General features: G+C 39.4%; 1 long non-coding RNA gene across 4 annotated transcripts in view; it reads right to left on the reverse strand.

Moving 5' to 3' along the window:
* The window catches only part of LOC140471854 (uncharacterized), an 85,441-nt gene that overhangs the window by 3,442 nt on the left and 68,094 nt on the right, over window positions 1–13,905 (reverse strand). For 3 of the 4 annotated variants that reach the window (XR_011957223.1, XR_011957220.1, XR_011957222.1), the window contains 2 exons: window positions 2,145–2,214; window positions 213–273 (listed from right to left, as the gene is read on the reverse strand). This is a non-coding gene — a long non-coding RNA (uncharacterized lncRNA). The remainder of the gene's footprint in view (window positions 1–212; window positions 274–2,144; window positions 2,215–13,905) is intronic. The other variant, XR_011957221.1, reaches the window with a different exon arrangement.

The raw sequence follows: 13,905 nt of genomic DNA on the forward strand, positions 1-13,905 counted from the left end.
TGAAATGTGAATCTCACGATATTTGTTACAAAACCTAAATTAAATTACTGTGTGATTGTTGGACTAACAATGAATTGGTAATCTATTTTAGAACACTGACACATTAAGTGATTCAATATTTCCAAACGGTTTGCTGTGATATGGTAGTAAGCACATATGCTCTTACTTAAAAATTAAAATCATGGAAATGAAAGAAAGATAAATACACATACCATGCGCTTATTGTAAATTCATGCAAAATACAACTGTGGAATATGTTTAAAGCAGTTTTTCCTGAAATGAAAAGATAACTAGAATGATTAGCAGCAGGATGTAATCGCAATAAAAAATCATTCAATGTGACTATTCAGCTGCAGGCAGCTCCCCTTCCTTACACATATGTATAACTTCCAACAATTCAAAATTTACTCTGATAAAGAAAAGAACATACGCATGTAAATTCTTTTTTCTTGTTGACAAAAAAGTCACAAATTTGAATTTTTTTAGCTTTAAAAAATTTAACTATTACTGTGATCAGAAATACAATAAAACTTCATGTTGAAGAAAAATCAAATCAAATCAAAATACACATCGATATTCACAATAATTGGGAGAGTGAACACAACAATATCTTTCCATCAGTTAATGTACTGAGCCATAATTCCACTGTTATATCCCTTACTGGATTGATCAATTATTAGATATTAATAACTAAATTATTAATATGCTATCATTGAACTGAATATTAATGAGAAATCTCATTAATGTTTGAACGAGCAATGTGTCAACATAAACAGTAATTATTAGTGAAATGTCTAAGATATCTCTTTATAAATGAGGCTGAGATTACTTTGATTGTTGAAACGAGTAGCATTCAGATATTTATAATGAGCATTGGCTGCAAATCAATGCTTTTTGGTGTAGACCTGAAAGATTTTGTTATTGTAGTATAGGCAGTAAGAAATTATGATGTGCATCGCACCTTACTGAATATTTTCAAGTTTTCTAACAGGTTTCTGGTCCAATCTTCAGGTTAACAAGGGTAATTTTGGGTCAGAACATCAATAACTGCAAACAATTTAAACACATCTCCATCAAAGTTGCTAATCTGATAATTCAGAACAAATATAAAAAAATTACCTCTGTAAATTTAATTGACTATATTTTTAGATTATAGTCAAGTTCGTTATCTACTTATTTCCTTCCTATTTCTGACACCAGTGGCTAAATATTGATTAGATTAAATGTCATATGAGATAGACATTAGCTTTCTCTCAAAGATCTGTACAGCACAGGAATGGGCCATTTGGCCCATAATGTTGTGCTGAACATAATGCAAAAGAAACTCATCCCTTCTGCCTACCCTTGGTTCATATCCTTCCAAATTATCGAAATGAACATTAAAGAGCCTTAATGTATCTGCTTCCACCACCAACCCTGGAAGTCCATTCCAGACAGCAATCACTCCCTGTGTACAAAACAAATTGCCCCTTACATGCCCCTTGAACTTTCCCTCCTAACCTTAAACACATGTCACGTAGTTTTTGACGCTTCAACTCTGGGAAAAACTTTCTGACCGTCAACCCTATCTACGTATCTAATGATTGTACAGACTTCCATCAAGTCTTCCCCCAGTCTCCGCCACTTCACAAAAAAGCAATCTGAATTTTTCTCGCCTCTCCAAATCCAGGCAGCATCCTGGTAAATGCCCTCTGTACCCTCTCCAAAGCATCCATACCCTTCCTGGAACATGGCGAACAAAAGTGAATACAATACTTTAAGTATGCCTTAACCAAAGTGTTAAAATGTTACAACATGACTTCCTGACTCTTGTAACCAGTTCCCTGACCAATAAAAGCAAGCATGCCATTTGCCTTCCTAACCACCTAATTACTTGCATGGTCACTTTCAGGGAGCCATGGTCTTGAACGTCAAGATCCCTTTGAATAATAAAGCTGTTAGGGTCCTGCCATTAACTATCTACTTTTTTTTTAACATTTGAGCTTCCAAAGTGAAACACCTCACACTTGTATGGATTAAACTTCACCTTTAATTACTCTGCCCATATCTGCAATTTCTCTTTTTCCTGCTGCATTATTTGACAACACTCTACACTGTCCCCAACTGCACTGAACGTTATATCATCTGCAAACTTATTAACTCACCCAATTAGATTTTAATCCATGTCACTTCTATATAATTGCATCGCAAACAGAAGGGTTCCAGTACAGATCCCTGTGGATAAAAGACAGAAAATGAGGGAAATGCAGAATTGTTGAAGAAATGAGGTTTTTTCAATGACAGAATAATTCTGATGAATAATCTTCTAAAGTGAGATTTTTTTAAAAATTAACCCAATATTTTAATTCATTATCCAGTACAAACTGCTTTGAAAATATTGTATCATCTTAAGTGTTGCATTCTCACATTAAATATTATTTCATTGTCATTTCAATTATCACACCATCATGAGATTTACATTTTCGATCAATCCATTATTTATTAAGGCCAGTATCATAATGAAACATTGACATTCTTTTCAGGTCAACACACCTGCAATCAACCAAAGTTCTCTCACCCAACACTCATTTTAACTCTCTCATTCTCTTTTATTTGAATTCTCGTATTAATGGAAGGATCATTAATCAGTCTTATCAATTAAGAAATTGCTAACTATTTTTCACATAAATATTTAATTTTTTTCCAACATATTGCACAATTACATTGCAATAGGGGTTTTCTCATCATTCTTAAATTTGTTATCAGCCATTTTAAAACCAATTATTACCAAAATCTAACCGGTAATCATTGTTGAAATCCAATATCTCCAGCTGTATATGTGGAACTATGTCTCAGTACATCAACTGATACAAACAATATTGCACTCTACAATCTCTTAATCTTAGCAAAAATAATTTTAAGTGTGGAATCTTAGCTGGATTGAATTGGTTGTAAGAAAAAGTGCAGTCTGAAGAAAGGTCACTGGGCCCAACTCTCTCCACAGATGCTGCCAGACCTGCTGAGTTATTTTCCAGCAATTACTGAGTTTGTTTGTGATTTCCAGCATCCACAGTTTTGTTTACAATCTTGTATTGATTGTATTTCACTTCAATTCTAACATTGTTACAGTTCTGATTATTACAATAAGAGCTAAGTATTTTTCATGTTAAGCATTATTTAAATTACACGTGTTCCTTGTGTAAATAAACCAGAATTAACAAATGTTTGTTCTATGCTTTTACAATAAATCTTGAATTCTTAGAAATCACATTTTTTTGAAAATGAGGGAAGTTGTCTTTCGCTGAGTAGTCACATTGAATGACTAATGCTTTATTTCCAATTCATGTGCATTAAAAAGCAGGTTAATTTTAACTTATGCACATGAATAACTGCTTCAAACAAATTGACTTACTTGATTATCATGAGATTTATGTTTATTTAAGACCATTGTTGCTTCGTTCCATCATTATTAGAAATTACTAATTCTTTTTATCCATTACACAATGGAACTGTCTAATACAATCCTAGTCCAATTATAACAATAAATATCTGAGCAGTTTTCCCTGTGAATAAACACAGTAAGTATGTGATTATAGTCCTGCCCTTCCTGCATGGGAATATTATGGTAATGTGTGTACTAGTAGACCAGGAGCCATGGGTTCAATTCCCACCTTCAACAGAGATGTGTCAAAACACCTCAAAGTTGATTAGAAAATATCTAAGTGTCGACTGAATTGCTTTTCAACCAACATTGTCTCAACTTGTAACTGTTGTTCATTATAATGATCACAACATCTTGAATTTATTTGCTTCACATCACTGATTAAAGTATGAATTGGGCTTGGACTGCTTTAGTACCTGAGAAGTAAATTATTTATTAACACTAAATAGTCACGAGATTATGCAAATTCCTTTTTCTATCAAATGTCATGGACTGTATCTTGTGGTCACTCTCATATTCACTTTCATTATCTTTTTATTTTCTTCTTAATTCAGACACAAATGTTTGAACACCGATAAAGTATGAATAAAGTATTATGCTGCTTCTAAATACCTCTCAACTTTTAATAACTTTGCAGTCTTAAAGATTCTACGGTGTAAATAATTTTTAAGGTGAGGAGGAAAGATTTAAAAGGGGTCTGAGGGGCAACTTTTCCACACTGTTTTTCACATATTGGGATGAGCTGTGAGAGGAAGGGCAGTGGCTGGTACAATTACAACATCTAAAAGACTTTTGGACAGTTTATTGGATAGAAAACGTCCAAAGGGGTATGGGAGAAACACAGGGAAATGGGACTAGTTTAGTTTAGGAAACTTGGCCGGAATGCCAAGTTAGGCTGAATGGCCTGTTTCCGTGCTGTATCAGTCTAGCATTCTACAATTCAAACTTCACTGTGATTGGTCAAGGAAAGAACAAACGGGTGTTAATTCTATTTTGTATCCATAAAAATGTGAGATGAATTTTAAATAATTTTGTCACATGAAATAGTTTGCTCTTATTGTGATTAGAAATACAATGAATGTGAGCATTGAAGTGAAATATAATTTAATCAATTCAACTGTGTTTCCATGGTTAAAATAAAAATTGATATTCACAATCATTGTGAGTTTGTACATTGCAATATCTTCACATTACTTCATGTACTGAGCCATTATTACACATTTATACCCCCTACTGAACTGAACAATAATTAGATAGAGCAACACTTAGATTTTCGAAAATCTATCAGTACACTTGTAAGAAGGAGAAATTTAATTTTGCTACATGACTGTGCAATGTGCAGACATGAACAGGAATTATTGCAGTGAAAAGTCGTTCCAGTTTTCTGAATTCATAAGGCTGAGATTACTGTGATTATTCAAAACAGCAAAAGTCAGTTTACAAAGCGTTTTGCATGCAAAATGATTGGTTCCATTGTGGGATAGTTAACCTGAAAACAATCGCATTGTTTCAATGGATTAAATTAAAATATGGATTAAAATAATATATGGATCTGACGAAACACATTAGAAAGACAAACAAATTATTCTGCAATTATTATAAGGATAGTGAATTCCTAATAAATGTTGTATTCTGAACAAATAAATTGACTCAATATTTTAAAATCACTTTGCTCTGATGTTGATTAGACGTACATTAAGATCGGTAAACTGAAGACTGAAATATAATACTTAGATTGATGGATTGAGGACAATAAATGAGCCATTCAATAGTTATTGAAGAGAATTATTTTTTGTCAAAATGCAGACAATACAGAAGTAATGTATTTCATTCAATTAGTTTACTTGTCGAAACATGCTATGTGATTTTAATTTATGTAATTTTATACTGATCGATGTTCAAACATTTGTGTCTGAATTAAGAAGAAAATAAAAAGATAATGAAAGTGAATAGGAGAGTGACCATAAGATACAGTCCGTGACATTTGATAGAAAAAGGAATTTGCATAATCTCGTGACTATTTAGTGTTAATAAATAATTTACTTCTCAGGTACTGAAGCAGTCCAAGTCCAAGTACAACAAGATCTGGACAATATCCAGGCTTGGGCTTACAGGAGGCAAGTAACATACATGCCACACAAATGCAGGCTATCACATATAAGACATAACCTAACCACCATCCCTTGACATTCGATGGTGTTACTATGACTGAACACCCACTATCAACATTATCCTGTGAATAATCATTGATCAGGAACGGAATTGGTCTCACCACATAAACACAGTGGCTACAAGAGTAATTCAACTCCTGGCTCCTGAAATCCTGTCCAAACGCTACTAGGCACAAGTCAGGAGTGTGATGGAATACTCCCACTTGCCTGGATGAGTGCAGCCCTAACAACACTCAAGAAACTTGATACCATCGGAATAAAGCAGCCCGCTTGATTGGCACTGCTGCTACTGAACATCAGTGGTGGTGAGGGTAGATGTTTGTGGATGTCCTAGCTACAATCTCTGCCTCTTATTAACAAAGATAAAAGAATCTTACATTGCTCAACTTTCTCATCAAAACCGAGTACAGTATTCACCCCAGCCCTCTTTTATACCAACCAGCAGCATTTCCACCACCAATAGCAGCTTCTCTTAAAATATTTTGTCAGTAACTTGTAATTAACTGGTTACTACAATTACAACTGAAAATGTGTTGCTGGAAAAGCACAGGTCAGGCAGTATCAAAGGACCAGGTGAATTGACGTTTCGGGCATAAGCCCTTCTTCAGGAAGGTCCTGAAGAAGCAGTGAACCACATTTTGAAATGATCTTTCTGAACATAATATAGATCAGGTTAAAACTGAAGTCGGTGTCTTACACAACTTGCTGCAAGGACACAGACAGTAGAATCTGAGGTGATCATGAGTATATGGAGGTGAATGTGGGAGACAAGCTGGGACTGTATTGGAGTAGTCACTGTGAGAGGGAACAAATGCTGGATGCAGGGTTTCAGCAGCTGATGGACTGACGGTCAGGTGAGCCATCGGAAACTGAGCAAGTGACCACCATCTAATAGGACAGAGAAACTGATCCATCAGCCTGAAACTGACTGACCACGTGGCTGACAGTGACTCCAATACAAGTGAATGGAAACATTGCTCAGAGCCTGTTTCTGTAACATTCAACACAAGCAGGAAATGGAAAGTGAATAATGAGCTGTAAAGAAGGCCACTGCTCTGTTAGAGTCAAAATCATTCAATGTTCAGTTATTGGACATTATTGACTCTCAGAATATTCTAACCTGCAGAATCACAGTAAAAGGGGAAAGTAAACAACATTTTTGGCAAAGACAGAATGAGCCAACTGCTTGTATAAAAACAGCTCAGAACAAATGTGCTGAATCCTCCACAAACTGACAAACACAGGTACCATCAGTTTATAGATAGACAATGAAATTCTTCAGAAAAACCCTTCCCTGTTTATGGTGTGTGGTAGAAAACATTCTCAGTGAGAACTGCCACTTATTTCCTTTGAAAAGAATCTCTGTTTCCCCTCAGAAAAGCAGGTGTGCCCCAAACTTACAGACTGTCTTACAGACAAAGGAAACCTGATCAGGGACTCGCAGGTTAATTAAGCTATGAGTGACAGTCCATTGCACACAACAAGAGCTTAGACCACAACAGATTCTAGTGAAACCAACAATGCAATGAAAAAGGTGAATTAGTCTTAATAATCATGCAGCCTCTCTCAATCAAATAATCCCAGTCAACTTCTAAACATTTTAAAACTATTAATACCAATGTATACATATTTATTTACTTTCCTAATTTCCTCCAAAAAATATATATGACTATTCTCTTTAAAATATATTTTAAATGGTCAATTCATAATCACAATTCAGTTCCAATTATTCTTAGTGCAAAACAACTAGCAAACTAAAATAGTTTTCACGTCAATAATGACACTGGAAACTTTGTTATGTAGTTTACCCATATTTCCAAATATTGTTTTGGTTCATTATTCCAGTGAAGCTAAAATTCAAGTCTATTTATTTTCTCTGATATCCTTCCATTACTTTATTCCCTAATAACAATGCCCATGGTGTAATGGGTGACAAACATTAAATAAAATTGAATTTTCAATGCAAGAACTTGTACAAATAATCACATATTATTCAGTTCATTCATTATCGTTGATTATGAGGGTTATTTTCACTGTATGATCATGTTAAATTCACTTAAATAATCAGAGTAGAATTTTCACCTTTAAAGATATGTAAAGTGAATGTCAAATTATTAATATTTCAAGTAAAACCAAATTCACATTTTGCTCTGTGTTATTCCAGGAATGACAGGATGTGTTGAATTATTATGGGAAACAGGAACAAGTGAAGGTGGTGGCTCTCTGACGTGAGGCCTTAAAGCCAAAGGGCCAGGTGGTAGTTACAGTGGGGGAGGTACCGAGTGCCCCGCTGTCCTCAGAAGGCAGTGAGGATGGTGACACTGACTGGAACGGGTTAGATGACAAAGCATCCACGTATGGACAGAGGGACGACAATGGGTGGGATGACCCACCGCCCTATAAGGTCCAGAAGGCCGTGTCTGTGGCACCACTGGGCATCAAAGGTCAACTTGGACAGACAGTAGGGAGCAACAAAGGGAACTGACAGAAACCAAACATGAACCGTTCACCTGCTGAATAACAGATGTTGGTGTGTTAACACCCAGCCTGATAGAGAAATGGTAATAACGGGCCTTATTGGGACAATATGGATGAATTAGTTGAGGTACAGTCTCACCGATGATGGTGTTAGGCCAAAATCCTTGATGCCAAGATGCCCGGACGTGTACAGCAGAACCTGTCTCTGCAATGAGTGGGTGAGGGTTTGAGCCCCCCCCAGTGCACAGCCGATGAGTGCCTCCAGGCATTCACAGATATTACAGGGATACACTGGGGAGGGGACAGACTGAATGGGCTAAAATAACCTTGGTGTCTCAGGGAACCAAGGGTATTATCGAGGCTCATACAGAGAGGAAGCCTGAGGTGTGTAAGGACCACGGGGGATTACCAAACCCCAACCTGTGATGATGAAATAGGTTTGATGTATTTAACAGATGACATGGGACCCTATTTAACTGTAATTATAAACGTGGGACTGCCAGTGGGAGATCATTCTGATCACATTCTGAATTGGGCCATGAGAGCTGGGACAAACTCAGAAACACAGGGAGGGTAGTACAGTACAGGGAGGGTACTGCAGTACAGGGAGGGTAACCAGACCCACAATGTTACGAGGGAAGCAGGAAAGGGCACATAGACAAGGAACGTAGGCAGAGAGAGGGAGATAGATGTTCACATTGTGTGTGTGCCTGTGTTCACGTAGGCACATGAATATTCATTGACGCTGTGTTTGGGAACCAGCAGAACAAATATTAATAAAAGGAGCATCTATATCAGTTACCGAAACGGATTTGCCCCTCACCCCTCAATTACTAAAATGAGAGCAGTTGGAGAGGGAATCAAGGAAGCTGGATGAAATAAATCTGTCCCAATGCAGATCATCGATATGGCAAAATATATTCAGATATGGGAGTGTGAAACTGAGGAAGGGACCATTCTGGAAGTTGCCATTTTAGAACAGTTCAGAGCAACTATTGATGTAGAGGCACAAACTCTAATATGGGTACAATCTGGCCAGGCCCAGGACAGGAAGCAAAGGAGAGGCGACATCTCCAGAGTAGTTACCTTGCAGGGAGACTGGAACAGTCTCAGAATCTGGGGAGTTATAGCTAGGACCCAAACAGCAGGGCGGGTAACTCAAACAGGAATGTGGGTTATTATCTGTAGATCCTGTAAAGATCGAGGGCCCTCTCACTCCCCACCCAAACTGGATCCCATTAAAGCTGGGGCTGAGAAGGCAATAATTGTGACAGTAACAGATTGAGAGAAGCAGGGAATAGTCAGACCAACAGTATCCCAGACTAACTCACAGAAGCCGGACAGCTCATCCCACCTCACTATTGATTAGACCTCCCTCAGTAAATCTGCCACTAAAGAGTATCCTACAGTAGTGAACCACACCACTTTATTTAATGGATTAAAATTGCAACAGGATACAGTCTCAGCCCTTGATATTGTGAATGGGTTACTGTGGACCTAGAACGGTCAGAATAAGCTAGTATTTACTGTCTGAGGAAAGCAGTAGACCTGGATCCAGTTACCTCAGGGACCTCATAATATTCCAGTATATCCCACCGATATATGGCTGATGGAGTGCATCGATTTAATCTTACCAACACCTCATTGCCTCAGTTGGTGAAGAAAGAACATATCCGGATATTACATAGAGTATTGGGTCAGGTCAGGCAGGCCGGGCTTAAAATTAACCCACAGAGCGTGGGAAGGTAGGGAGAGATGTACCTGGGACATCACATCAGGAAGATCATATCAGGAACGGAGGGGGACAATCCCAGTGAAACGAAAGACCATGATTTCAAAACTATCCACCCGCACACTGTGAAGGGGATAAGGCAAACTTTAGGATTGTTTAATTATTGGAGGACTTTTTTGGAGAATTACCCAGAAATGGCAGAACCATCACGAGCCCTGACAGAAGCGCGGACATTAGCCAGGTGTCAGGCAGTCAGCATATACACAGAGAGACAGCATGCCTTTGGTATAGTTCATGACCAAGTGATAGCCTGGGCTCGGTGAGGGTAAATCACCCTGTCTGTGGGCACGTAGAGCATGAAGGACAGGTCAGAGAGTTAGTGGAAGCAGCTAACTTTCCCAGTGAAGCAGCAATAATGAGAATTAGAGCTCACAAGGTAGTCAAAACCCCACACCAATGGGGCAGTAAGTTTGTGGATAAGGCAGGTGAATAGACAATAGACAATAGGTGCAGGAGTAGGCCCTTCTGCCCTTCGAGACAGCACCACCATTCATTATGATGATGGCTGATCATCCTCAATTAGTATCCTGCTCCTGCCTTATCCCCATAACCCTTGATTCCACTATCCTTAATCACTCTATCCAATTCTTTCTTGAAAGTACCCAGAGACTTGGCCTCCACAGCCTTCTGGGGCAGAGCATTCCATATACCCACCATCTCTGGGTGAAGAAGTTTCTCCACAACTCTGTTCTAAGTGGCCTACCCCTTATTTTTAAAATTTGTCCTCTGGTTCAGGACTCACCCATCAGCAGAAACTTGCTTCCTGCCTCCAGAGTGTCCAATCCTTTAATAATCTTATATGTGAAATACTGACTGAAATAGTGCAGACATTTGAGGAGATGGCAATGGCCGTAGCTACAGAAGTGAGAGAGGAAGGTTTAAAGATATTCCCAGAAACAGTCCCACAACAGCAGAAACAGGAATGGGAAAAGGGTGGGGCAGTAATAGGACACGTCAGAGTCTGGATGATCCAGCAGTGCCACTACACTGTATAAGACAAACATTATTAAAAACATATCATGGGCTGGCCCATATTGGGGAGGATAAAATGCAATATCAGATGATCCACTACAATCCTTGCCTGGAACAGGGAGAAATACAGCAAGGTTTTGTCGAAGGTGTGTAGTCTGTTCACAGTGTGAGCCAGGGAAAGCAATAAAATGGAGGCAGCAGCAGGGACCCAGGGGCCCATGGGAACAATTACAGATGGATTTTACACACACACCCAATCCCAGGGAAGGAAGTCCTGCTGGGTTTTAGTAAATAGGTTTACTCAATGGGTGGAAGCATTCCCCTGCAGATTCTGACCAAGGGACAAATGTTACAGGGAACATAGCTCTTTAGCTATGTGCCCTGTTTGGTACTGAACAGAAATCCCATCCCCCATACCACCCCCAGAGCTCTGGGACAGTAGAAGGAATGACGCAGACACTGAAAGCTAGTCTGACTAAGGCTCTCTCAGAGACAGGACAGCGATGGGTTAGAGTACTATTTAGCAGCCTAATAAAACTGAGGACAACCCCAGCAAAGGGGACGGGACAGTCCCCCTTTGAATTAGTGACTGGATGGACTATGCAGATACCACAGGGTATGGTAGTGGGAGGACCGGAGATGTGTGGTAGTGGGAGGGCCGGAGATGTGTGGTAGTGGGAGGGCCGGAGATGTGTGGTAGTGGGAGGGCCGGAGATGTGTGGTAGTGGGAGGGCCGGAGATGTGTGGTAGTGGGAGGGCCGGAGATGTGTGGTAGTGGGAGGGCCGGAGATGTGTGGTAGTGGGAGGGCCGGAGATGTGTGGTAGTGGGAGGGTTGGAGATGTGCAATGACAAGGATAGGGTTAAACCATTTGTAAAAGAACTGGCAAAGCAGCCGCATGAGCTGAGAGAATCAGAGACTGGGAAAGGAAACATGGAAATATCCGAGCTGACATTCCAAACTCTGGAGTTCAGGTCAGGGGGAAAATATTACTGGATCGTATGAAGTAAACACATCAAAATGCTGGACTTATCTGGGGGAGCCAGAGAGGGACCTTTCCCATCCTGTATTAGTAAGGAGCTCTGAATAAACATTGGTCGTGGTGCTCAGCACAGAACTCAAGGCTCCTCTTTGATATTTCTTCCAGTAACAGTTGTGTAGGGGTATGTTGCTGGCTGGAGGTCTGTGACCAGTGCCTCTGTTCCACAAGGGTCAGAGCTGGGACATCTGTTGCTTGTAATATATATAAATGAAAAGTTTGAAAATGTAAACGTTTTAATTAGCAAGTTTGTAGATGGCACAAACTGTTGAAGTTGTGAATCGTGAAGAATGATGTCAAAGGATACAGCAAGAAAGAGATGAGTCAGAAAGTTTTGTGGGGAAATTGCAGATATATTTTAATTCAGACAAGTGTGAGGTGATGCATTTTGGAAGACACAAAGCAAGAGGAATTTGTACAATAAACGGAAGGGTCCTGAGCAACACTGATATACAGAGGGATCTTCAGTTGCAAGCTGAAAGATCCCTGAAAGTGGTGAAGGAGGTGAATGGCAGGCTTGCCTTCTTTAGTCAGGGGAGTGATAATAAAACTATGATCAGGCCACCTTTCGGGGATTGTGTGCCGTTTTGATCACCACATTATAGGAAGAAGGTGAAGGCTTTTGGGAAGGTGGAAACAGGTTTACCAGGATGTTGCCTGGATTGGGAGAGGTTAGAAAATCTTGGATTGTTCTCTTTGGAAAGTCAATGTCTGTGGGGTGACCCAACTGGCACAGAGTTTGTAAACCATGGTTTACTACAGAAATTGTATCTCTTGTTAAAAAGAAGAAAGAGGCTTATGTGTTGATGAGGCAAAATGGTACAGATGAAGCAATAGAGAGTTACAGATCAGCTAGGAAGGATTTAAAGAGAGAGTTAAGAAAAGCAAAGGGAGGACACGAGCAGTTTTTAGCAAACAGAATTAAGGGTAACCCTGAAATTGACTGCGGTTAAAGTACTGCCCACATTTCTGATCCCCTTATTCCAGGGTTGATGTGATCACACCAGAGAGGGTACAGAGGAGATTGATCAGAATGTTTCTACAATTGGAAAATATCTGCTCTGCGGAGAGATTGGATAGTCTGGGGATGATTTCTGAGGAGGATGAGCTGAGATTTAATTGAAGTGATAAAATGCTGAGGAATCCAGATCGAGTGGATGGAATGAGCTATTCATTAACTGAGAGGTCAGAAACTGGAGGATTTAGATTGAAACTAATTCCCAGAAAGAAGGGGAGAGGAGAATTCATTTCACTCAGAGATGGTGGGGAGCAGGAACTCATTGATGGACTGGCAGAGGCAGTAACCAGCATCACATTAGAATAAAAGGACATGGATGTAACTGAGATGCTGGAACATGCAGGGCTGTGGACTAAAGTCTGCAGAATGGGGTCATTGTGATTGATTTAACATTTCTCCAGAATATTAAACTCAAGTCCAATTTGAGAATTTATGAACATCATCCGACCTGAATTCCAAATGTCAGAATAAATTTATCAGAAAGTTCAGCACAGATCGAGGACACTTGGCCTATCCTGCATGTGTTGGCTGTAATAGAATGACCCAGGCTTTACAGCGTTATGTACTCACCAATGAGAGCAGCAATTTCAGACTGTGTACTCTGCCCTCTATGTTGTTATAATCTGTTTTTTCAATGTATTTCTTTCAGAGCTGCTCACCTTGTTTCCTGGTTTCTTTCCCAGCCCTAAATCCATTCCCCATGGCCTTGAGGGACTACCATTTCTGCAATTTAATTTCTCCTGCCTTCCCCCGTGTGACAGACTGTCTTTTTGTCCTTGTCTCACCCCCACCTTGCACACAACTTGTTACATTTCTGATGGTTCCCAGACCTCTGTGACTTCACTGCGCATCCTGGGTCAGGGGCACAAGTTGTGAATTCTCTTCCTCATGAGATAATTGGAAATCTGTCTGGCTGCAATTTCCCCCAGATTTTATTTTGTAAATAAAAGAGGATTTGCGTCAGAGTCAAGTATTTGTGAGCCTTCATCCACAATCCTGAGCACTTAGACATAAT

This window comes from Chiloscyllium punctatum, unplaced genomic scaffold (genome assembly GCF_047496795.1).
Source record: "Chiloscyllium punctatum isolate Juve2018m unplaced genomic scaffold, sChiPun1.3 scaffold_168, whole genome shotgun sequence".
Classification (NCBI taxonomy): domain Eukaryota; kingdom Metazoa; phylum Chordata; class Chondrichthyes; order Orectolobiformes; family Hemiscylliidae; genus Chiloscyllium; species Chiloscyllium punctatum.